This window comes from Callospermophilus lateralis, chromosome 3 (genome assembly GCF_048772815.1).
Source record: "Callospermophilus lateralis isolate mCalLat2 chromosome 3, mCalLat2.hap1, whole genome shotgun sequence".
In the NCBI taxonomy this organism is placed as follows: domain Eukaryota; kingdom Metazoa; phylum Chordata; class Mammalia; order Rodentia; family Sciuridae; genus Callospermophilus; species Callospermophilus lateralis.
In genome coordinates, this window is record NC_135307.1 from 131977026 (window position 1) to 132000042 (window position 23017).

Genomic DNA, 23017 nt, shown 5'->3' on the forward strand with positions numbered 1-23017 from the left:
CTTTAAAGGCTCATCTCCCAGGAATGTGAGTTAGTCAATACCAGTGAACCTGAGGACCAGATATTGAGGCACTGGATAAACCCCTTGGAAGATGCAGTGAGACATCTCCCATCCCAAGAGAGAGTTATCAGGGAAGTGAATCTCATCTCCAAGAAATCCATGGCAGGAGACCCAACACTAAGGATGTCATGGAGAAAAAGTACTTTCTGTAGGAGAAAGATCCCATAAGATATGGGGTCTGTGGCCAAACCTTCAAACAGAACTCAAGAATGACTGAACATCAGGAAGTTCATAACATAAACAAGACCTATGATTGTAAGGAATGTGGAAAAATCTTTAACCAGAGCTCAAACATGATCATACATCAGAGAATTCACATGGGGGAGAAACCATATGTATTTAATGAATGTGGAAAAGACTTTAATCAGAGTTCAAATCTTCTTATACATCAGAGAATCCATACTGGAAAGAAACCATACATATGCCATGAATGTGGAAAAGACTTCAACCAGAGCTCTAATCTGGTTAGACATAAAAGAATTCACAATGGCAAAAATCGCTATGAATGTAAAGAGTGTGGAAAGGCCTTTAAGGAAAATTCAAACCTTCTCCTACACCTGAGAATCCCTACATGTGCAATGAATGTGGGAAAGCCTTCAATCAAAGCTCAGATCTTATACATCACAGAATTCACACTGGTGAGAAACCCTGTGAGTGTTACCACTGTGGAAAAATGTTCAGTCAGAGTTCACACCTAGTTACACATCAGAGAATTCATACTGGAGAAAAACCCTTCAAGTGTAATGAATGTGAAAAATCCTTCAGGCAGCATTCTCGCCTTACTGAACACTAGAGACTCCACAGTGGAGAAAAACTCTATGCATGTCAAGAATGTGGGAAATCTTTCACTGGACGCAGAGCTTTTCTTAAACATCAGGGACTACATACTGGAAGGAAACTTGAATGTTAAAAAGCTTCCATTTCTAACTTGGACCTTAGCAAACATAAGGAAGAAAAACCTTATGAATGTACTGAATGTGGAAAAACTTTCCGGGCAAGTTCAGATCTAATTCGGCATTGGATAATTCATACAGGAGAGAAGCCCTATGAATGCAGTGAATGTGGGAAAGCCTTTAGCCAGAGGTCACACCTTGTTACACACCAAAAAATTCATTCAGGAGAGAAGCCCTATGAATGTAAAGAATGTGGAAAAGCCTTCATTTGGCGCACAGTCTTTCTAAAACATAAAAGACTTCATACTGGAGACAAACTTGAAGAATGTGAAAAAGTCTTCAGCAAGGATGAGGAACTTAGGGAAGTGCAGAGAATTCACTTCATAGTGTAATCAGGGTAGTAGAACTTACAGAGGTAGCTCCAACCTTGTCAGATATCAGGAAATTCATATAGGAGAGAAACCATATGAATGTAGGAATGTGAGAAAACTTAATCAGAGCTCAGATCTGATGAGACATCATAGAGTTCATAGTGGAGAAAAACCTTATGTATGCAATAAATGTGGAAAATCCTTTAGGAGCAGCTCAGATCTTATTAAACACCATCGTGTTCATACTGGAGAGAAGCCCTATAAGTGCCCTGAATGTGGGAAAGCCTTCAGTCAGAATTCACACTTTATTAGTCATCAGAGAATTCACACTGGGGAGAGACCTTTTGAATGCAGCCACTGTGGGAAGGCCTTCAGTGGGCGTGCAGCTTTTCTGAAACATCAGAAACGTCATACTGGAAAGGAATTTGGGGACTTCAAATAGGACTTATTTGAAGAGTCTTCAAATAGGACTTATTATAACAGGTAGGAGAAATCAAATGAATGTAGGAAAAGTTTAGTTGGGGACTACACCTTAGCAGACATAAGGAAGAAAAACCTTAGGAATGTACTGAATGTGGAAAAACTATAGATAATTTTTTTTAATTATTAGGAAAAAAATTCTGAAAGCAGAAAACAATTAGAAAATACTCTTGTGTGAAAAACATACAAGTGTAATCAAGTGGAAAAGCTAAAAGTTCTTGGGCATAATAGCCTTCTTCTGCCTTCGTGTTTACACTGGAATATGGTCCGAGAATGTTTTAGGGGATTTCCGTCATTAAAATCATTAGAAATCACTGTGGCAGCAACCCCAAAACTAAATTCTTTGTGGAAAGAGTTGTTTCAATCTCACCTAGTTCAGAGATGATATAAATCTGTTATTTTTTTTTAAAGAGACATGTTTTGCTAAATTGCTGAAGCTAGCCTCGAACTTGCAATCCTTCTGCCTCAGCCTCCTAAGGCAGTTGAATTACAGGTGTGAGATGGAGTCTTGTTGCTCACACTGATATTGAACTCCTGGGCTAAAGAAGTCCTCCTGCCTCAGTCAGCCCCCCAAGAGTAGGGATTATAGGCACATGCTACTGTGCCTGGCTTCCAATCAGTTATATCTTTTGTTTCCTTTTCTTATTACTTAGCTAGGACTTCCTGAACAGGAATGGCAAGAAGAGATATCCTTATTTTCTTGCTCTTAGTGGGAAAGCTTCTAGTTTCTCACCATTAAATATGATATTATGCGGGCTGGGGATGTGGCTCAAGCGGTAGCGCGCTAGCCTGGCATGTGTGCGGCCCGGGTTCAATCCTCAGCACCACATACAAAGATGTTGTGTCCGCCGAAAACTAAAAAATAAATATTAAAATTCTCTCTCTTTAAAAAAATATATGATATTATGTTATCAGTTTAGGGTAGATATTTATCAAGCTAAAAGAGTTCCCCTTTTTCCTAGTTTACTGAGTTTTTTTTTTTTTTTTTTACCATGAATGGATAGTAGGTTCTGTCAAATGCTTTTTCTGCATACATCAATATGATTGTGTGAATTTTCCTTCTTAGTCTGTTTATATGATAGATTACATTAAATTTTGAATTTTAATCCATATGTATATACATTTAAGGTGAATTTCTTGCAGACAACATACTGTTGTGTTTATTTTGATCCACTCTGACAATCTATCCTTTGATTGGTTCATTTGATGTTTGAAGCGATTATTCACAAAGGTTAATATCTCCCATGTTTCTTACTATTTTCTATTTGTTGCCTTTGTTCTTCATTTCTATTTTTGTTTTTCCACTCTTTTTAAAACTGACTTTGGTGGTTTTTACTGAGCATTTTGATTCCATTTTTATTTCTTTCTCAGAATATCGGTTAAACATGGTTCACTCTTTTTAGTACTTAGATTTTTAAATTTATATTCACAAATCTAGGCCCATTTTTAAGTATACTGTATGATTTTATGGATAGTGTATCTTGTAATAAAATTATCCTAATTCCTCCTTCTTCTGCCATGTATCATTGCCACCACTTATTTCACATATATAGCCATACATATGATATATATTATATACACACAAACATCCATAATAGAATACATGTTCTACTATTTTGAGCAAAATGTTCCTTCAGATTAATAATTTCTTATTTACCTTCATTTATTCTTTCTTTGAATCTTTTTCCTCTCCCTCCTGAACCTCTCCTCCTTCTCCTTTCCCCTCTCCTTTTTGTCTTCCTCCTCCTCCTTTTTCTTTGTACTGTGTATCAAACCCAGGTGTACTTTAACACTGAGCTATATTCCCGGCCCTAAAAGTTTGAAACAGGGTTTTGCTAAGTTGCTGAGGCTTCTCTGTGTTGATGAAGCTGCCTTCAAATTTTGATTCTCTTATCTCAGCCTCCCAAATCACTGGGATTCCAGGTTTGTGCCATGATGCCCAGCCTGATAGTCTTTCCTTAGAAGACCCAGTTTTTGACCTATATTATATTCCTTCTCTGTAAAGAACTTCTTAAAACTTTGTGCAAAACAGGTCTTTTGGCAAAAAGTTTCTTCAGTTTTTATTTTTTCTCTTTCTTTTATTTGTTCTAATTAGTTACATATGACAGTAGAATGCATTTGGATACATCATACATTGATGGAGTATGACTTTTCATTTGTCTGATTGTTCATGGTATGGAGCTACACAGGTCATGTAATCATGTATGCACATAGGGTAATAATGTATGATCCATTCCACTGTCATTCTTACCTCCATACCCGCCTTCCCTCCCTTCTATTTAGTCCTAAATACCACTATTCTCCACCCCTCCCCACCCATTGTGAATTAGCATCTGCATATCAGAGAAAACATTCAGCCTTTGGTTCTCTGGGATTGGATTTTTAAAAATTTTTTTATGTTTTAATTAGTTATACATGACAGTAGAATGCATTTATGCACTTTGATATATAATACATAGATGGATATAATTTTTTATTTTTCTGAGTGTACATGTTGCAGAATCACTGGTCATGCAGTCACATATATATACATACAGTATATCATGCTTGTTTCTTTTTTTTAATATTTATTATTTTTTTAGTTATAGGTATACACAGTATCTTTATTTTTATGTGGTACTGAGAATCGAACCCAGTGCTCCACTGATGCTAAGTGCGCGCTCTACTTCTGAACCACAACCCCATCCCTATAATGTCTGTTTCATTCTACTATCTTTCCTATCCCTACATCCCCTCCCCTCCTTTCCCATCACTTCTCTCTACCTAATCTAAGGTAATGCTATTTTTCCCTAGCTAATTGCTTTAGCTATTCTGGGTCTCTTATTTTTCCTTAATGTGAATTACATCCGCATATTAGAGAAAATATTTGGCCTTTGGTTTTGTGGGATTGGCTTATTTCACTTAGCATCATATTCTCCAACTCCAACTATTTACTGGCAAATTCCATAATTTTACTCTTCTTTAAAGCTGGATAATATTCCATTGAGTATATATACCACATTTTCTTTATCCATTTATCTATTGAGGGACACCTAGGTTGGTTCCATAGTTTAGCTATTGTGAATTAAACTTCAATAAACACTGATGTGGCTGCTTCACTGTAGTATGCTGACTTTAAGTCCTTTGGGTATAAATCAAGGGTTGGGAGAATTGGGTCAAATGGTGGTTTCATTCCCAGTTTTCCAAGGAATCTCCATACTGCTTTCCATAGTGGTTGCACCAATTTGCAGTCCCACCAGCAACATATAAATGTACCTTTTCCTCCAGGATCCTTGCCAACATTTATTGTTGTGTATATTCTTGATGACTACCATTATGACTGGAATGAGATGGAATCTCAGTGTAGTTTTGATTTTCATTTCTCTAATTGCTAGAGATGTTGACCATTTTTTCATATATTTGTTGATCAATGTATTTGTTCTTCTGTGAAGTGTCTTTTAAGTTCCTTTGCCCATTTATTGACTGGGTTATTTGGTTTTCAATGTTACTTTTTTTGAGTTCTTTATATATCTTGAAGATATTAGTGCTTTAACTGAGATTCATGTGGTAAAGATTTTCTCCCTTTCTGTGGGTGCTCTCTTCATGTGAAGAAACTTAAAAGTTTGATTCCATTCCATTTATTGATTCTTGATTTTACTTCTTGCACTTTAGGAGTCATGTAAAGGAAGTTAGATCCTAGGCTGACGTGGTGAAAATTTGGGCCAATTTTTTCTTCTATAAGGTGCAGGGTCTCTGTTCTAGTGCCAAAGTCTTCGATCTACTTTGAGTTGATTTTTGTGCAGGGTGAGAGATAGAGGTTTAATTTCATTTTGCTACATATGGATTTCCAGTTTTGCCAGCACTATTTGTTGAATAGGCTATCTTTTTTTCAGTGAATGGTTTTGGCACCCTTGTCTAGTATGAGATAATCATATTTATGTGGGTTTGTCTCTTATCCTCTATTCTGTACCATTGGTCTACAAATCTGTTTTGGTGCCAATAACATGCTGTTTTGTTACTATAGCTCTATAGTATAGTTTAAGGTCTGGTATTGTGATGCCTCCTGTTTTCACTTTTCTTGCTAAGGATTGCTTTAGCTATTCTAGGTCTCTTATTTTTCCCAAATAAATTTCATGATTGCTTCTTCTATTTCTATGAAGAATGTCATTGGGACTTTAATGGGAATTGCATTGAATCTGTATAATGCTTTTGGTAGTATATGGCCATTTTGACAATATTAATTCTGCCTATCCAGGAGCATGGGAGATCTTTCCATCTTCTGAAGTTTTCTTCAATTTCTTTCTCTAGTGTTCTTAGGAATTGCATTAAATCTGTATAATGCTTTTGGTAGTATATGGCCATTTTGACAATATTAATTCTGCCTATCCAGGAGCACGGGAGATCTTTCCATCTTCTGAGGTTTTCTTCAATTTCTTTCTCTAGTGTTCTGTAGTTTTCATTGTAGAGGTCTTTCACCTCTTTTGTTAGATTGATTCCCAGATTTTGTTTTGTTTTGTTGAGGCTATTGTGAATGGAGTAGTTAGTTTCTAATTTATCTTTCAGTGTTCATCACTGATGTACAGTAATGCATTTGATTTATGGGTGTTGATTTTATATCTTGCTACTTTGCTGAATTCATTTGTTAGTTCTAGATGTTTTCTGGTGGAATTTTTTGGATCTTCTAGATAAAGAATCATCATTAAATAGTGACAGTTTGAGTTCTTCTTTATCTATTTTTATCACTTTAATTTTTTTTTGGTATAATTGCTCTGGCTAGAGTTTCAAGGTTGATGTTGAATAGAAGTGGTGAAAGAGGACATCCTTGTCTTGTTCAAGTTTTTAGCAGAAATGCTTTTGAATTTTCTCCATTTAGAATGATGCTGGCCTTGGTTTAGTATATATAGCTTTTACAATGTCGAGGTATGTTCCTACTATCCCTAAGTTTTTCTAGTGTTTTGAACATGAAGGTGTACAGTATTTTGTCACATGCTTTTTCTGCATCTATTGAGATGATCACATGATTCTTCTTTTTAAGACCATTAGTATGATGAATTATGTTTATTGATTTCCTTTTGTTGAACCAACCCTGCATCCCTGGGATGAATCCCACTTACCGTGGTGCACTATCTTTTTAATATGTTTTTGTATGCAATTTGCCAGAATTTTATTGAGAATTTTTGCATTATGTTCATCAGGGATATTAGTTTGATATCCCTTGATGTGTGTTTGTCTGGTTTTAGAATCAGGATGATATTAGCCTCATAGAATGAGTTTGAAAGGGTTCCCTCCTTTTCTATTTTATGGATACTTTGAGGAGTATTGGTGTTAATTCTTCTTTGAAAGTCTTGTAGAACTCGGCCGAGAATCCATCTAGTCCTAGGCTTTTCTTGGTTGGTAGGCTTTTGATGGCATTTTCTATTTCATTACTTGAAACTGATCTGTTTAAAGCATGTATGACCTCCTCCTTCAGTTTGGGTTGGTCTTATGTCTCTAGAAACTTGTTGATGTCTTCGAAATTTTCTATTTTATTAGAGTATAAATTTTCAAAATAGTTTCTATATCTTCTGTATTTCAGACATGTCCATTGTGATATTTCCTTCTTCATCACGTATTTTAGTAATTTGAGTTTTCTCTTTTTCTCTTTGTTAGGATGACTAGGGGTTTATCTGTTTTTATTTATGTTTTTCAAAGAAACAACTTTTTGTTTTGTCAATTGTTTCAATTGTTTCTTTTGTTTTGATTTCATTAATTTCATCTCTGATTTTAACTATTTCCTGTCTCCAACTGCTTTTGGTGTTGATTTGTTCTTCTTTTCCTAGGGCTTTGAGATGTAGTATTGTATTTATTTGTTGACATTTTATTCTTTTAATGAATGCATTCAATGCAATAAACTTTCCTCTTAGTACTCCCTTCATAGTGTCCCAGAGATTTTGATATGTTGTATCATTGTTCTCATTTACCTCTAAGAATTTTTTTATTTCACCCTTGATTTCTTCTACTATCCATTCATCATTCAATTATGTATTATTTAGTCTCCATTTGTTACAGTATCTTCTGTTTTTAATTTTATCAATGATTTCTAATTTCATTCAGTTGTGGTCTGATAAAATGCAGGGTATTATCTCTGTTTTTTTGTATTACTGAGTTGCTTTGTGGCATAAGATATGTTCTATTTTAGAGAAAGACTCATGTGCTGCTGAAAAGAAAGTATATTTGCTCGTTGATGGATGAAATATTCTATATATATCTGTTAAGTCTAAATTATTGATTGTATTATTTAGTTCTGTAGATTCCTTGTTTAGTTTTTATTTGGAAGATCTGACCAGTAGTGACAGAGGTGTGTTAAAGTCACCCAGTATTATGGTATTGTGGTCTATTTGACTCTTGAAATTGAGAAGGGTTTGTTTTATATACATAGATGCTCCATTGTTTGGGGCATAAATATTTATAATTGTTATGCCCTGTTTATATAAACTTCCCTTAAGAAGTATGGAATGTCCTTCTTTGTCTCTTCTCATTAACTTTAGTTTTAAGTCTACTTTATCTGAAATGAGAATGGAAACCCCTGCTTGCTGAAGCAATTCCTGAGTGATATGTTTTTTTCCCATCCTTTCACCTTTAGCCCGTAGATGTCTTTGCCCATGAGGTGAGTCTCTTGAGGACAGCATATTGTTGGGCCTTGCTTTTTAATCCAATCTGCCAGTCTCTGTCTTTTGATTGATTAGTTTAGACTGTTAACATTCAAGTTATTATTGAGATATTACTTGTATTCTCTGTCATTTTGATTTATTTCTGGTTTTCGATTTGTCGTAGTTTCTCATTTGGTTGAATGTCCTACTGCAGATCCTCCCTTTGTTGGTTTTCACTTTTTTTTTTCACTTCATCCTCATGGAATATTTTGTTGAGAATGCTCTGTAGTGTAGGCTTTCTAGCTGTGAATTCTTTTAATTTTTGTTTATCAGAGAATGTTTTAATTTCATCTTCAAATCTGAAACTTATTTTTTCTGGATATAAAATTATTGGTTGACATCCATTTTATTTTTAGAGCTTGAAATACATTATTCCAGGACCTCTAGCTCTGAGGGTCTGGGTTGAAAAATCAGTTGAGATCCAAATTGGTTTTCCCCTATATGTAGTTTGATTTTCTTTGTCTCTTACAGCTGTTAAAGCTTCATCCCAGGGTTTCATAAACTGACTTCCAGACTACTCACATATAATCAAATCAAGCCTTTATTGAAGCACACTGGTGGTGGCTGACCAGAACATAAAGCTGTTCCCCTGATCAGCCCTGAACAATTGCAAGGGCACTCCTTATAAGCTTGGAAACCGCAAAAGAGATGTTCAGGGGTGGGGGGGTCTAGCCAATGCAAGCAAGCCAGGTTACAGAAGCAGGACAGTGTAGTCAAGCGGAGGGAAGCCTAACCAATCACAGTTATTCCAGTCACCCCAGTTACAGAAACAGAGCCCCGTTACCCTAGTTACAGAAACAATACCCCATTAGGTAGTTCTGTGCTCTTAAAGGTTTCTATAGCAAAAGGAAAAGAACATCTTTCTCCAGTCATGACTCTTCTACTTGGCGTGGTTGTTTTACAGGATGAAATCATAAAACAAAATGGAGTCACATTTGCTCCTACTATCACATTCCCCACTGGTTTTAGTAGGTTTGATGTCAATCTTGCACATCATTAGGCCTCAGTTTTTGTTCCAACCTTCTGTGTCTAAGGGACTAAACTGGGCTCACAAGACCATAAGTCTGACCTCACCTACATTCTTTTGTATATGGTTTAGGAGGGATTTTAAGAGGCAGGTCCTACAGTAATACCAATCAGGAGAAGGACTAGGGGCCCAACTATGGCTGAAATGATGGTAGTCAACCAAGGGGACCATGAGAATAGGTTTTGGAACCAATTGCCTGAAGTTTCTAGTGCTTCATCTCTTTCATTTAACCTGTTTTTCACAAGTGCCAAACTGTTCTTTATTATCCCAGAATGGTTTTCATAGAGACAAGTTTCTCCTGGAGCCATACAAAGTCCTCCTTGTTTCAGAAAGAGACCATCTAGACCTCATCTGTTTTGTAAGACTATTTCTGTCAAACTAAAGTGAAACCTTTAGTTTGGAGATTGATCTTTCTAGTTTTCCTAAATCTATATCTATTTGACGGCTGAGGGACTTCCAAAACCAGTCAGGAGGGGAACTAAAATGGGGGTAGCCAGTCTATGTTGATAAATCAGTAGGGGCCTGGCCTTTTAATAAGTCCAGGTGTTCTTTTCCCTTTCCTCCATCAAAATAGTAGGTTACATAGTTCAGAGTTATTTACAGGTTGGAGATATAGGCAAGGAGTTCGAAGTGGGAACACAATTTTTGGTGAATAGGGGAGTTGTCCCACTTATAAGTTGGGTTGTGGAAGCAAGTGTCTCTTTATGGGAGATCACCCAGGGTGATCTTGGGAGTAGTTTCCCAGGTACATCTTCCTGAGCTAGACATATTGGCGAACATCTATGTTGACTGTAATTTTTCCTCTACTATTAGGGACCTCCAACTGCTGTAAGGGAAAAGGGCGATGACTGTTCTTGCTACTTCCAGCTGAAAGGGGGCGATGTGCAGTGGGCAAGCAGTTTGGAGTCCCTTTTTAGAAACTGAGTGGGTCAAGGAGTCCATGGTAAAAATCTGGCTCAGGAAGAACAGAATGTAAATTCACCTGGGGTGGGCACTTCTATGAGAGAAACAAAAAGACATGAGTGCTGAAGTAAGATTAATACAAAATAGCAGTTGTAGCATCTGGAACCTGTCCATGAATATCATGAAAATGATAGAAATTAGTAATTGTTTACCAGGAGGCTGAAGACCTGAGAAAATGTCCCCATAACAAGGCCTAACAAAGCCTAATAACGCACTTTTTTAGGAAACATAAATCTTTAACATTGTCAGAATTATCAGGAATGTAGACACACATTTAGTTAAATTAGTCAATGTCATCTGATTTTTGTAAAAATACCTTTTTTGGCATGACCACTGTGTTCAGTAAAGATCCTTTTGTTACTTAAGGCTAGATAATTATATTAATAAATATTGATTACATCTACCTGTGTAGGAAGTTAGAAAGATCTGTAGGCCTTGAACTGACTAAAAACTTCTGGCAGTTTTTTATTGATAGTTATCAGGCATTTTTGCCTAAGAATTTTTCTTTTGTTGCCTCCAGTCTTACTTATTTTGGGGGATGCTAACACTAGTGTACATTTTAAGTTACATTAAAATAACTGTTGTTTCTTTTTAAATGTTCAGGAATGGCTGTGCTTTTTGGTTTTAACTATTTTTGCTAGGTGTTTAAGACCAAGCTGGTCAAACTGACCTTGTTTCTATCTATTGGTACAAGTCAGCTGAGTTTCCTCGGAGGACATTCTTGGGGAACGTGATAGTAGCATTTTAGCTCTGTTAGTGTCACCTGCATTAGGATGGGTCAAGGTCTTGCTGACCATATGGCTTCCCTTGGAAGCATCAGGCATGTCTCCTTTTTAAATGACCCTCCTGTTTTGCAGCATGTACACTCATTGGCTTTCTGTTTTCCATTGGTCTCATTAATCTCCCTTATCGGGAGGTTATGTGGCCTGGAGTTGCAAAGCTTTTTCCCCTGTCCTGGGTTCAAGCTGACTTAGAGGGCAAGAGCCAAATATTGGTTTCTTTTGCCCCTTTATTTTAACCTTAATATTTAAATTTGGCCTTAAACATCCAGCAAGTCAGTTTTACCAGTTTTAAAGTAAGAATGCTGGGCTTTAACTTTAATCTTTATAACTTTACAGTTTATTTTTTCATAACACAATATCCTTATTTTATTTATAAATTTACGTAATGCTGAAGATCTGCCTGAAGGCAGAAGATGACACCTTAGCATCTACTGTATGATCCAATCACTGTATGCCAACAAGGCAGCTTGCAGACCCAGAGACCCCATTAGATTTTGGCTATAAAAAGTCTCTCTTGCCAGGTCCTCCTCTCTTGCTCTCTCCTTTTTCTCTCACTTTCCCTGTCTCTCATTCACTTTTTTCCTCTCTCTTTTTCCTTCTCTCTCTTTTCTCTTGTATTTCTCTCTCTCTCTCTCTCTCTCTCTCTCTCTCTGTTAATCAGATACTGTCACAGTAAAGGTCTCTTAGTTGCTCTGAGTGTAGTGGTCACATTTTTTTAGTCATAATGAAAATACAAAGTGAAATTAACAATAGTAAAAACATATTTAGCTTGTATATAATTTTGAACCTTGGCTGAGATATACATTATATTTTCTATTTGAGATCACAGTAATCTTTGTAATAAAATTAATCTTTGAATATAACTTTAAATTAACTGAAATCTGGCCTACTTTGAAGTTATTCTGACATGTTGTAAGGTGGGAGACAGAGCCTTATCTCAGGTAAGGCAGGGCTCTTCACAATCTTAGGTAAAGTGTTTTAGTTCTAAAGCTGATCTTTGCTCTCTTTTTACATATCATTTTATAAAGTTTACATATATTGTTTTCTGACTCTGTATGAATGTTAGCTAGCACAATATGACATATATTTGAAACATTAATTAAGGAAAGGCTGAGAGCCCTTAACATTTTTTTCCATGTGGAAAAGTGGCAAAATGTTTTATAATATTAATTTTGAAACAGATAAGGCTTTCATTACCTTTTAAAATACCTTTAAATTTTTATATCTTAGTGTAAAAGTTAACATAAGATTCGGTTATAAAACATCAAATAATATAAATAAATCCCCAATAAAATCTATTATCTTTATAAGTTTAAATTACCATTACAGACAATTTTAGTTTGGAGAATACCAGCTTGATAAAATGTTTCTTTAAGCTTTTACCTTAAAGACTTGTATACCTGAAAGATATGAACACATTTAATCTGTAAAGAAGAGTAATGTACCACACTTTTATTGATGTTTTTATATTAACCAAGGTTAGCTTTTAAAGGAAATTCTAGACTTTGTAATGTAGGACAATACTTTAAAATAACAGTTGCTGTTTAGCCACAGATGTACAAACCTTAATTTCTCCAAGATTACTTGCTCTAGGGGATAAAACTTAACAGACATAATGTAATTAATATTTTTAGAAGTTCTTGTCATTTTAACATATAAATATATCAGTACATTATTATTTGTCCTTAGGGAACAACCTTGAATAGTTTTAACTATTTGTGTTACATATATAACCAACTTAGTTACACATAAACCTTTTAATATTTGTCTTTTATTTATAGACCCTTATATAACTTAATTAGACCCTTTTGTTGTTTGCTTAGATGTATTATAATTATACTTTACCACATAAAGACTTTTTACCTGGAAATGTTTTTCATTAAATATATTTTTTATATTTAGAACTTTTTAATGAATTTTTAATCCATTGACCCTTTTTTTGTTTGTATCTTGAAATAACACTTATACATTTTTGAATTTAGATAAATTAATCTATTTTAATAAGATGAAATATTTGTTATTCACAGTACTTTAATTGAAGTACGATTGAAACCTCTTGACTCCTTGTATGTAGAATTATACCTGTTGGGACTTTGTAATTTACAGTAACCTTGTTTTTATAATAACACAAGATAATTTTAAATTTCCTTTTTAGTTTACCAATTTATGAAAAAACCAACATTGTTTAAATATTTTACCTTCTGGAATTTAAGGAGTTAAGAGTACCTGATATTATATTTAACATTTTAACTTTATAAACCAATTAGATGTCTCTAACAAACACATCCATGATTAATTTCATATACCTTTAGATGAAATTTATGTACCTTTTTTTTTTAAAAACAAGGTGTCAGACAAGTGTATTGAATAGTATTAGTAATCTTTTTTTGTGTTGTTGAATAAAATCCTAGAGAAAATGGATGTCAGACACTTTATAGACATTAACATTTTAACAGCTGTTTAACCATCTAGAAACAAAACTGTGCATTAGTAACTTTAAAGACATTTGTATTTTATTTATTTTCCCAATTTGAATTGAACCTTTTAAATTATATTAACCAAAAGTATTTGGATTCATTTTTTAAAATTTTAATTCATGAGCTCATATGTCAATTTTTTTGTACCAAATACATGTAGACATGGCAATACACAGACAGTACACCGGTGCACCCACACAAAGCAAACAAACAAAAGCCTTGTAGCTTATTTTTTAAAACCTATTAGATTGAGAGTTAACCCTTGTAAATTGGCCTTAGAATAAAGCAGAGCATAATCAGAAAAACATATTAACTTAGGCATATTGGATCAAATTTTTGAATTTAACAAATACAGAATTTTAAAAGTTTTCTGACCTTTTTCCTGAGGTGGTCCTGTTCATGAAAGCTGAAGAGTTGAGGGAACATAGACAAATGAAGGGGTCTTATTTTTCCCTGGAGGAACTTCCCAAAGATGCAGCTTCATTGGTCTCCTTAGGAGAATTCCCCCAGGTTGGGGTCCCATTCTAAACTGGTTTTTCTGGTTTCTTGGATAGCGGCCACCAACTTTTAGCCTGACATTGAAAAATCTTTGAACTATTTTTTATAGTTGGGAGTTATTCATGCTTGCAAATACTGAGAGACAAAAGCCAAATTTTCTAGATAAAATTATGTTTTTTGTTATACAATTTAGGAATAATAATTTTATAAAACACTTTAGTTTTAACCTGTCCTCTATAGGAACTGACATGATTTACCCAATTGGCCACCTGGCCCAGTTCCTAAATGAAGACAATCTCTAGAATGCCTTTTTCTTTTTACCTTTAGCTATTACTTTTGACAATTCTTTTAGTCCTGTTGGCAGCACTTTACATTTTAATGCAAGCTGTAGTGAGCACAGTTAAAACCATTATAACCATTTTTTTTTCATTAGAAACAAACTGAGGTAGAAATTAACACAGAACACAAAGGGAACAAACAAAAACAAACCAACAGACAAAGTCCTGAAAATTGTTAAGAAAACAAGTTAAAGGGGTCCAGGTAGAGAGCTCTGTAGCGCTTCCTTGTCTCATGATGTCGGTGGAGCGAAGGAGTCCTGCTGAAAGAAGAGCAGTTATGAGAGCAAGAAAAGGGCACTCGCACAACACACGGACAGATAAACACAAGACAAACGGCTGGCGAACAGACACGGGACAAATGACAAACAGCAAGAAGACGCTGGAGAAACGACAAACAGCAGAACAGACACAGGACAAGCAACAATTGCTGAGATCACACAGGGAGACCTCTAATGGGGCAGAGACCCCGCAAACAGAACAAACGGCCGGCGAACTGACATTGGACAAATGACCAACAGCAGAAGACACTGGAGAAATGACAAACAGCAGAACACAGGACAAGCAACAATCGCTGAGGTCACACAGGGAGACCTCTAATGGGGCAGAGACCACGTCTCGTCCTGCCCCCAGAAAGATGAGGCCCCGCAGGGAGGCCTCCAGTAGAACAGAGACGACATCTCATCCTGCCCCCAGACAGATGAGGCCTCCCAGGGAGGCCTCCAATGGGCCCCAGATACAGATGAGGTCACACAGGGAGACCTCCAGGGAGACAGTGACAACGTCTCCTCCTGTCCCGGGGAAGGTGTAAGCAACTGCATCCAATCTGACCTCTTCCCCCAGAGAAGAGTCGACTCACCAAAACTGACAGTCAGCAGGAAGCTTTTCAGAGCCTCCTAGGATGGATTGGAGTCGTCCTCGGAGTGAGGCTGAGGAACATCTCTCAGGAGCTCCCCTCTACTCTGGGGCCAAGGTCCAAAGTCCCGTCATTGGAAGCAAATTTGGCGTGAGGGTAGGGAAGAAATGGATCCCGGACGAGCCCCCAAATGTTAAAGTTAAAGCTTCATCCCAGGGTTTCATAAACTGACTTCCAGACCACTCACGTATAATTGAATCAAGCCTTTATTAAAGCACACCAGTGGCGGCTGACCAGAACATAAAGCTGTTCCCCTGATCAGCCCCGAACAATTGTAAGGGCACTCCTTATGAGCCTGAAAACCGCAAAAGGGATGTTCGGGGGGTGGGGGGGTGGCGCTGTCTAGCCAATGCAAGCAAGCCAGGTTACAGAAGCAGGACAGTGTAGTCAAGCGGAGGGAAGCCTAACCAATCACAGTTATTCCAGTCACCCCAGTTACAGAAACAGAGCCCCATTACCCTAGTTACAGAAACAATACCCCATTAGGTAGTTCTGTGCTCTTAAAGGTTTCTATAGCAAAAGGAAAAGAACATCTTTCTCCAGTCATGACTCTTCTACTTGGCGTGGTTGTTTTACAGGATGAAGTCATAAAACAAAATGGAGTCACATTTGCTCCTACTATCACACAGCCTTTAAGATTTTATCTTTATTCTGAGTGTTAGTCATTCTCATTGTAATGTGTCTTGGTGTGGGTCTGCTGTCCCTTTGTACATTTAGGGTTCTTGTATTTGATTTTCCATTCCATTCTTTAGGCTTGGGAAATTTTCTGCTATTATATCATTGAAAAGATTGTGCATTTCTTTGGTTTGTATCTGCTCCTTCATCTGTTCCGATAACTCTTAAATTTAGCGTTTTCGTGTTATCCCATAATTCTTGAATGCTCTGTTCAAGGTTTCTTACCATCTTCTCTGCATGTTCAACTCTACTTTCAAGGTTATATATTTTGTCTTCATTGTTTGAGGTTCTGTCTTCCAAGTGGTCTAATCTGTTGGTGATGCTTTCTATTTAATTTATAATTTTGGTTTACTGATTCCTTCATTTCAAGGATTCTGCTTTTTTCCCCCCACAATCTCTAACTCTTTATTGAAGTGGTCTTTCACTTCCTGTATCTTTTCTTTGATTTCACTCCTTATACTATCCATTACTTCACATATCAATTTAACTATATACAATTGGAATTCCTTCTTGGACATTTCTTCTACTGTGTTATCAGTGGCTTCTGTTGTTGGAAGTATCTTGGTTTGTTTGGGGCGCTTTATTCCCTTTTTTTTCTCATGTTGTTAGTGTGTTTTCCCATCTAAAAGTATGGATCTAAGGCAGGATAAATTCTACCCTATAGATCCATAGTGTCCCTGCATGTTTCCAGTACTTTGCCTTTACTGATGAGATCAATACCAACAGCACACAGTGTACACAATATATAGCCATAAACCTAATCGCTCCCACTGAGGCATCTACTGCTTTCTCACATTAAACCAACATGATGAGTTCAATAACTGTCTATAGTATAAACAGAATATTTGTTAAAACTATTTACAATTTTAAATGGTGGATGAGAGAACAGAAGTAGTGCTATATGCAGTATTTGTGAGGAAGGAAGAAAGAAGCTAGAAGTAAAAATTCACGGGATGAGTGGAAGAGGAGCTAACAGAGATTGGCTGTTGGTTAGAGAAAAGTTGGAAAGAAAATGGACGACAGAGAGGAAGAATACGAACAAGGAGAAGAATGTAAAGACATAAGAATAAAACAAAAATGCAAAATACCATTCATATATCATTGTCCTCCACATACTGATGGATAAAAACATCCTGTTCCAAATATGATAGATTTATCAGAGAATTAAAAAAAAAAATCTTGCTGCAAAGTTGAACTGTCTCTGTCAGTGTTCAACAGTTTCTCAGCTCTGTCTCTGATCTCTCTTGGGATCATCAAACCCAGATCAGCCCTCACAAACCCAGTCTCTATCCCACCAATCTGGGCTTCAGATACCTCAGGCTCTGCCATGCTGTAGTCCCAAGATCTCAATGCTGCTCCTACTGCAGAGAGATCACCAAGGATACACTCAAGCAACGGTGCAACCCCAAGATGCAGCAGCAACACAAGGGCCACCAGAACTCTCAGCAGGAAGATCCCAGGCTCCTCCAAACCTACAGGCACCCTACACTGGACGTGTAGGTCCCAGCTGGAGTCCCTAGACAGAGGCTCTTGTGATGGTAAACCTGCTGGCACCCAGGCCCCAGGCCCTTGGCTGTGTCCCAAAAAGGGCGCTGCCACGTGCAACCAAACCTGGAGTCTTCCCCGAAGCAATCCTCTAGGGGGTGGTAGCATCCATAGTGACTATGGTTGTTGGCAGCAGGCAATGGGTCAGCAGTAGCTGCAGCTGCAGTGGCAGTGTCACCAGGTGATCTCTGGGTGTCAGGAGCAGTGTTGGCTTCAGTTGCATCCAGGGCAGCAGTGTCTTCTGTGACAGCAGCACCCAGAAAGAAAACCTCCAGGCAACCTCAGGCTGGCAGCAGCAGAATCAGAGGCAGCAATGGTGATAGCGGTGCAGACAGCAGTTGACTGACAGGAAACTTCTGGTTCAGCACCAGTGACCACTGAGGAAGCCGCAGGATTCCCAGAGGAGGTAACAGAGGCCATGCCTAGAGAAGAGACCTCAGCGTCTGCTGCCTCCAACAATTATTTGATTCCAGTTCAGGTTTTCCTGCCCTATCTCTGGTTCTTATGGCTGTTATGAGTCTGTTCCAGAAAACCATGATTTCTTGTATTGCCTATTGGTCTTTCCTGTTTTTGAGATAGCCATTTGCTCTGTCCTTACTTCTTTTATACATTCAAGAAGTTTTTATGCTAGTCTACTCAGTTTTCCACTTATTAGAACCTCTGAGCTCCTTAATGTGGGAAATGTAAAACAAGTGTCTCATTTTTTATAGTTGCATGGTATTCCATTGTATAGACATACCATAACTAATTTTCTTGCTTTTTGTGAATTATATACATTTAATCCTTTTTTCAACCTTTTACTGTTACAAATAGTAACCGTAAATAATTTGGAAGACATCATTTCCCACATGTGTGAAAATATCTTTTTCTTAATTTTCTTTTTTTTAGTTTTTGGTGTATATTTATTCATTCATTCACTTATTTATTTATATGTGGTGCTGAGAATCAAACCCAGTGTCTCACCACATGCTAGGCAAGTACTCTACCACTAAGCCACAACCCCAGCCCTGTGAATATCTTTAGGCCAAAATTTTAGAAGTAGAATTGCTGCATCATTGTGCATGTACATTTGTAATTTAGAAAGGTTTGGCAGATCTGTCCTCCATGGAGGTTGTACTAACTTACACTTACCTGCCCGTATGAGAGCACCTGTTTCCATACATATTAACATGCTATCTTCAATCTGAAAGCTGAAAAAATGTAGTCAAATTGGTTCTAATTTGCTATAGATTAATTTCAGCATGAACTTTAGTTTTAAGAACCTTTTATATATTTTTTATGAACTTTCTGTTATTTTCCTATTTTTTTCCCCCTACTGAATATCCACAGGTGGTGGCACATGTCTGCAATCTTAGCAATTTGGGATGCTGAGGCAAGAGGACTGACAGTTTGAGGCCAGCCTGCCACAAATAGTGAGGCCCTGTCTCAAAATTTTAAAATGCTTTAAAAGGCTGGAGATGTAGCTCACTGGTAGAGTGTCCTGGGTTCAATCCCCTCAATCCCCAGAAGTGAGAGAAGAAAGTTTCTAAAAATCAAAATTGTAAAAATAAGCTTTTTGTAAAATGAATTAGATGTTTCCCTATTGATATATAAAATATTTTAATTTTCAGGTTTTCAAAATATGGCTTTCATTTTTGTATACTAATTAGAAAGACTTTTCCTTTTTATTAATAACTTTTTTAAAATGTAGTGCTAGGCAAGGGCTCTACCACTGAGCCACAACCCCAGCCCTCAGACTTTCTATATTGAAAGACAAAATATTCTTACAGATGCTTATTACCAGACATGGTTTCCATATATTTTTTAAAAATTATGGAAGATTTCAGGATGTGGTAAAGTATAGCAATAAATACTCTCAAAAACCAATTACTCACTGCCAGACTTAAAATCATTTTGCTTATATATATGCTTTAGTTTGGTTTTAGTTTAGGGTTTTTGTTTTTTTCCATTGAAAACAAAAAATGTAGAGGTAGTTCTTTCAGAAGGTCTCCTCAGTACTGTACCCTCTCCAACAGCCAACGTCACTGCCATTGTGGAGTTGAGTGTATGCTTTTGGTCTTGGTCAGAGACCTTATTAATTTCATGGGCCTGGGTGTGGCTCAGCAGGAGAGCGCTTGCCTGGCATGCACCAGGCCCTGTTGTGTCCCCAGCACCATCAAAAAAAAAAAAAAAAAAGGAAGGCAGTGTGAACATGGAGGCAGAGATTAGAATGTTGCATCTACCTGACAAGGAACATCAAGGATTGTTGACAGTTACCAAAAGCTAAAAATGAAGTATGGGATGGTTTCTCCCTCAGAGTCTACTTTCTTTTCAGACTTCTGGCTGCAGGAAGAAGGAGAGAATAAATTTACATTGCTTTAAGACACCCAGTTGGTGATAATTTGTTAAAGTATCCCTTGGAAACTAATATTTCCTTTTGTAGCCAAAAGTGGAAGTGGCATTCTATCACATTTGCCGTATCTTTGGCTAGAAGGAAGTTGGTAAATACCAAGAGGCAGGGATCATTGGGAGCCATCTTAGAAACTGTCTACCACCCCATGCCCCTCTCTGAATACCCTATCACAATTTCTTTATCCATTCTTCTACTGAAGATATTTATACTGTCTCTACTTTTTCACCATGACAGAATTCTAGAGTAAAAATTCTTCAAGTGGTTTTCTTTTTTCTTCTTCTTCTTTTTTAATATTTTAGGGTTGTTAATGGACTTTTAATTAATTAATTAATTTATTTATTTGTGGTGCTGAGAATCAAACCCAGTGCCTCACACAAGCTAGGCAAGCGCTCTACCACTGAGCCACAGTGCCAGCCCTTTCAATGTGTTTTCTAATGCATTTTTGTAAGGTCCTCTTGGATCAAAAAATAAAGTTGCTGATTGGGAAAATTTAGCTTTTTCCAAATTGCTCTCCAAAGTGGTTGAACCAATCATTTGTTCCTACCATTAATATTTGAGAGTTCTCATTTTCCCATACTCCCATCAATACTTGGTATGATCAGACTTTAAAACTGTTGTTAATCTGAAGGGTGTAAAATAGTTTGGGTTTTGCCCATATTGACTTATAGGCATTTTAATATAAACTCTGGCTATGAATATTTTGCTAGTTGTAGAGGTCATCTCCAAATCTGTGGCATTTTTTTAAAGCTTGGTTTATATCTTTTGTCATATAGAATTTTTATACTTTTTTTGCGGGATGGTACCAGGGATTTAACTCAGGGACACTCAAACCACTGAGCCACATCCCCAGCACTACGTTGTATTTTATTTAGAGACAGGGTCTCACTGAGCTGCTTAGCACCTCACTTTTGCTGAAGCTGGCTTTGAACTTGTGATCCTCCTGCCTCAGCCTTGAGAGCCATTGGGATTACAGGTGTGTATCACCATGCCTGACTGAATTTTTGCACTTCTTTTGTGCTAAATCTTTGTCGTTTTAAGAATGTTCTCCACATTTCAATGTCAAAAGGATTTTTTTTTAACAGAGAAATCTTTTCTCATCTTTTATTTGTACTTCTGCCATTATCTTTTGCAACTCATGCCTTCTCTTCATATCTGTCTTTAATTGGGTGCATTAATAACATTGTTTTTCTTTGGTTTCTTTTCAATGATCTTGAGTTCCATACCTTATTAGTTTGATAATTTCTCTAAACTTAAAAAAAAATCTCTCTTGACCTCCTAAACATTTAGCTTACCTGTTTTACGTGCTTTCCTTCATTCCTGCTTGTCCCTGGTAGTTTTTTCTCCAAAATACTGTGTTGTCCAACTGTTTACCAGTCTCTGCATGCTCACCTTCTGCAACCTACCTCTTTTTATGGGATTCATCTTACAGAAGTGCATCTCTTAGCAGTTCTCTACACAGCAGTCTGTGATGAACTCTATCTATATGTTTGAAATTATTTTACCTTCATCTTGAATTACAGTTTAGTTAGGTAAGTAATTTTAGGTTGATAATTTCCTTCAGTATTTTCAAAATGTTATTCTTTTGTCTTCTGGTTGTTACAGATGAAATGTCTGATGGCAGTCTACTTCCTTTGTCAGGGATCTGTGTTAGTTTTTAAGTTCTACTTTTTGTGCTCAATGTTACCTGGTTTAACTGTGTTATATAGATTTGTTTTATGTATTGAAATACATAAAGGACTCCAAAGGCCCATGTTGTAAAAACAGTCCCCAGTTTGGTGTTATTGGGAACAGATGGGCGTGGTCAGAAATCCTCTGGTCATTGAGAACTGCCGTTGAAGGGGACAGTGGGACCCCAGTCCCTCCTCTTCCTCTCCCTCTCCCTCAATTGCCTACCATGAGATGAGCAGCCTTGCTCTAGTATGATTGGTTGCCAAAGGTCCAAAGCAACAGGGCCAATAGGTCATGGTCTGCCATCTCCAAAAGTAAAAGCCAAAACTGACATTTCACTTTATAAGTTGATCAGATATTTGTCACAGTAATGGAAAGCTAACACATATCCTACTTGGAATTCATCACGAGGAACTCTGTCTTCCTCTGAGTAGAGCCTCTCCCCATTTATTCTCCTTTCTGGATCTGTTAAAACATATTTTGAAGTATTTCATTCTACCCTCATATTTTAAGTTTTCTTTTGGTATCTTCCATTTTTATTTCTCTATACTACATTCTAAGCAAGTCCTTGACTTGTCTTCCCATTTACAAATTCTCTTTTTAGTCATATCTGGTTTCCCATTAAACCTATGTACTGTTTGACTATATTATCCATAGCTTGATAGTCTATATGGTTCTTTTCCAAATTTATCTATTCTGTTAAAGAATTCTCTTGGTTTTATTGTAGTTAATTGCTTCTTTTATCTCTTCAGACAAGTTAAGCATATGCAGCTTGGTGTCTCTTTCAGATTGTTCAATTACTATTGGCTCTTTGTGGTAAAAATTCCATATATTATATGCACTGCTGTCTCCAACCTCATGATGGCTGAGTTGCTCATGTGGTTCATTTTCTTTTTGTTCTTGGCACCTGGAGGAGGAGGAGAGCACTTTCTACCTAGCTCAGTACACAATGATCAGACTGCCTTAATAAAGGAAAAAAGGATCCTTTGTTTCCCTAGACAAAGAGACCCCTTCAGGCTGGTCCTGTTGGCCCTCCACTGTTCTGACATCTCTTAATGGGTACCAGGTACCCAAAGACCCATCTTTGAGCAAAGTCTGTCATCCCTCTCATGTGCCCTAGGCTGCTGAATTAAAGTTAATTCCAATAATTTTCAATATAATCATCTGGACTCATGCCACCTTGGAAAAATCATTTACTAATCTGGTCTGTAAAATAAAGATGTATTTGTTTGGAAAAAGATTAACCCAAAGAAAGGGCAACAAATGA

At 36.9% G+C, this 23017-nt stretch overlaps 1 pseudogene; it reads left to right on the forward strand.

The window, feature by feature from the left end:
• Nucleotides 1–269: 269 nt before the first annotated feature.
• LOC143394810 (uncharacterized) lies at nucleotides 270–1766 on the forward strand (annotated as a pseudogene).
• Nucleotides 1767–23017: the final 21251 nt, after the last annotated feature.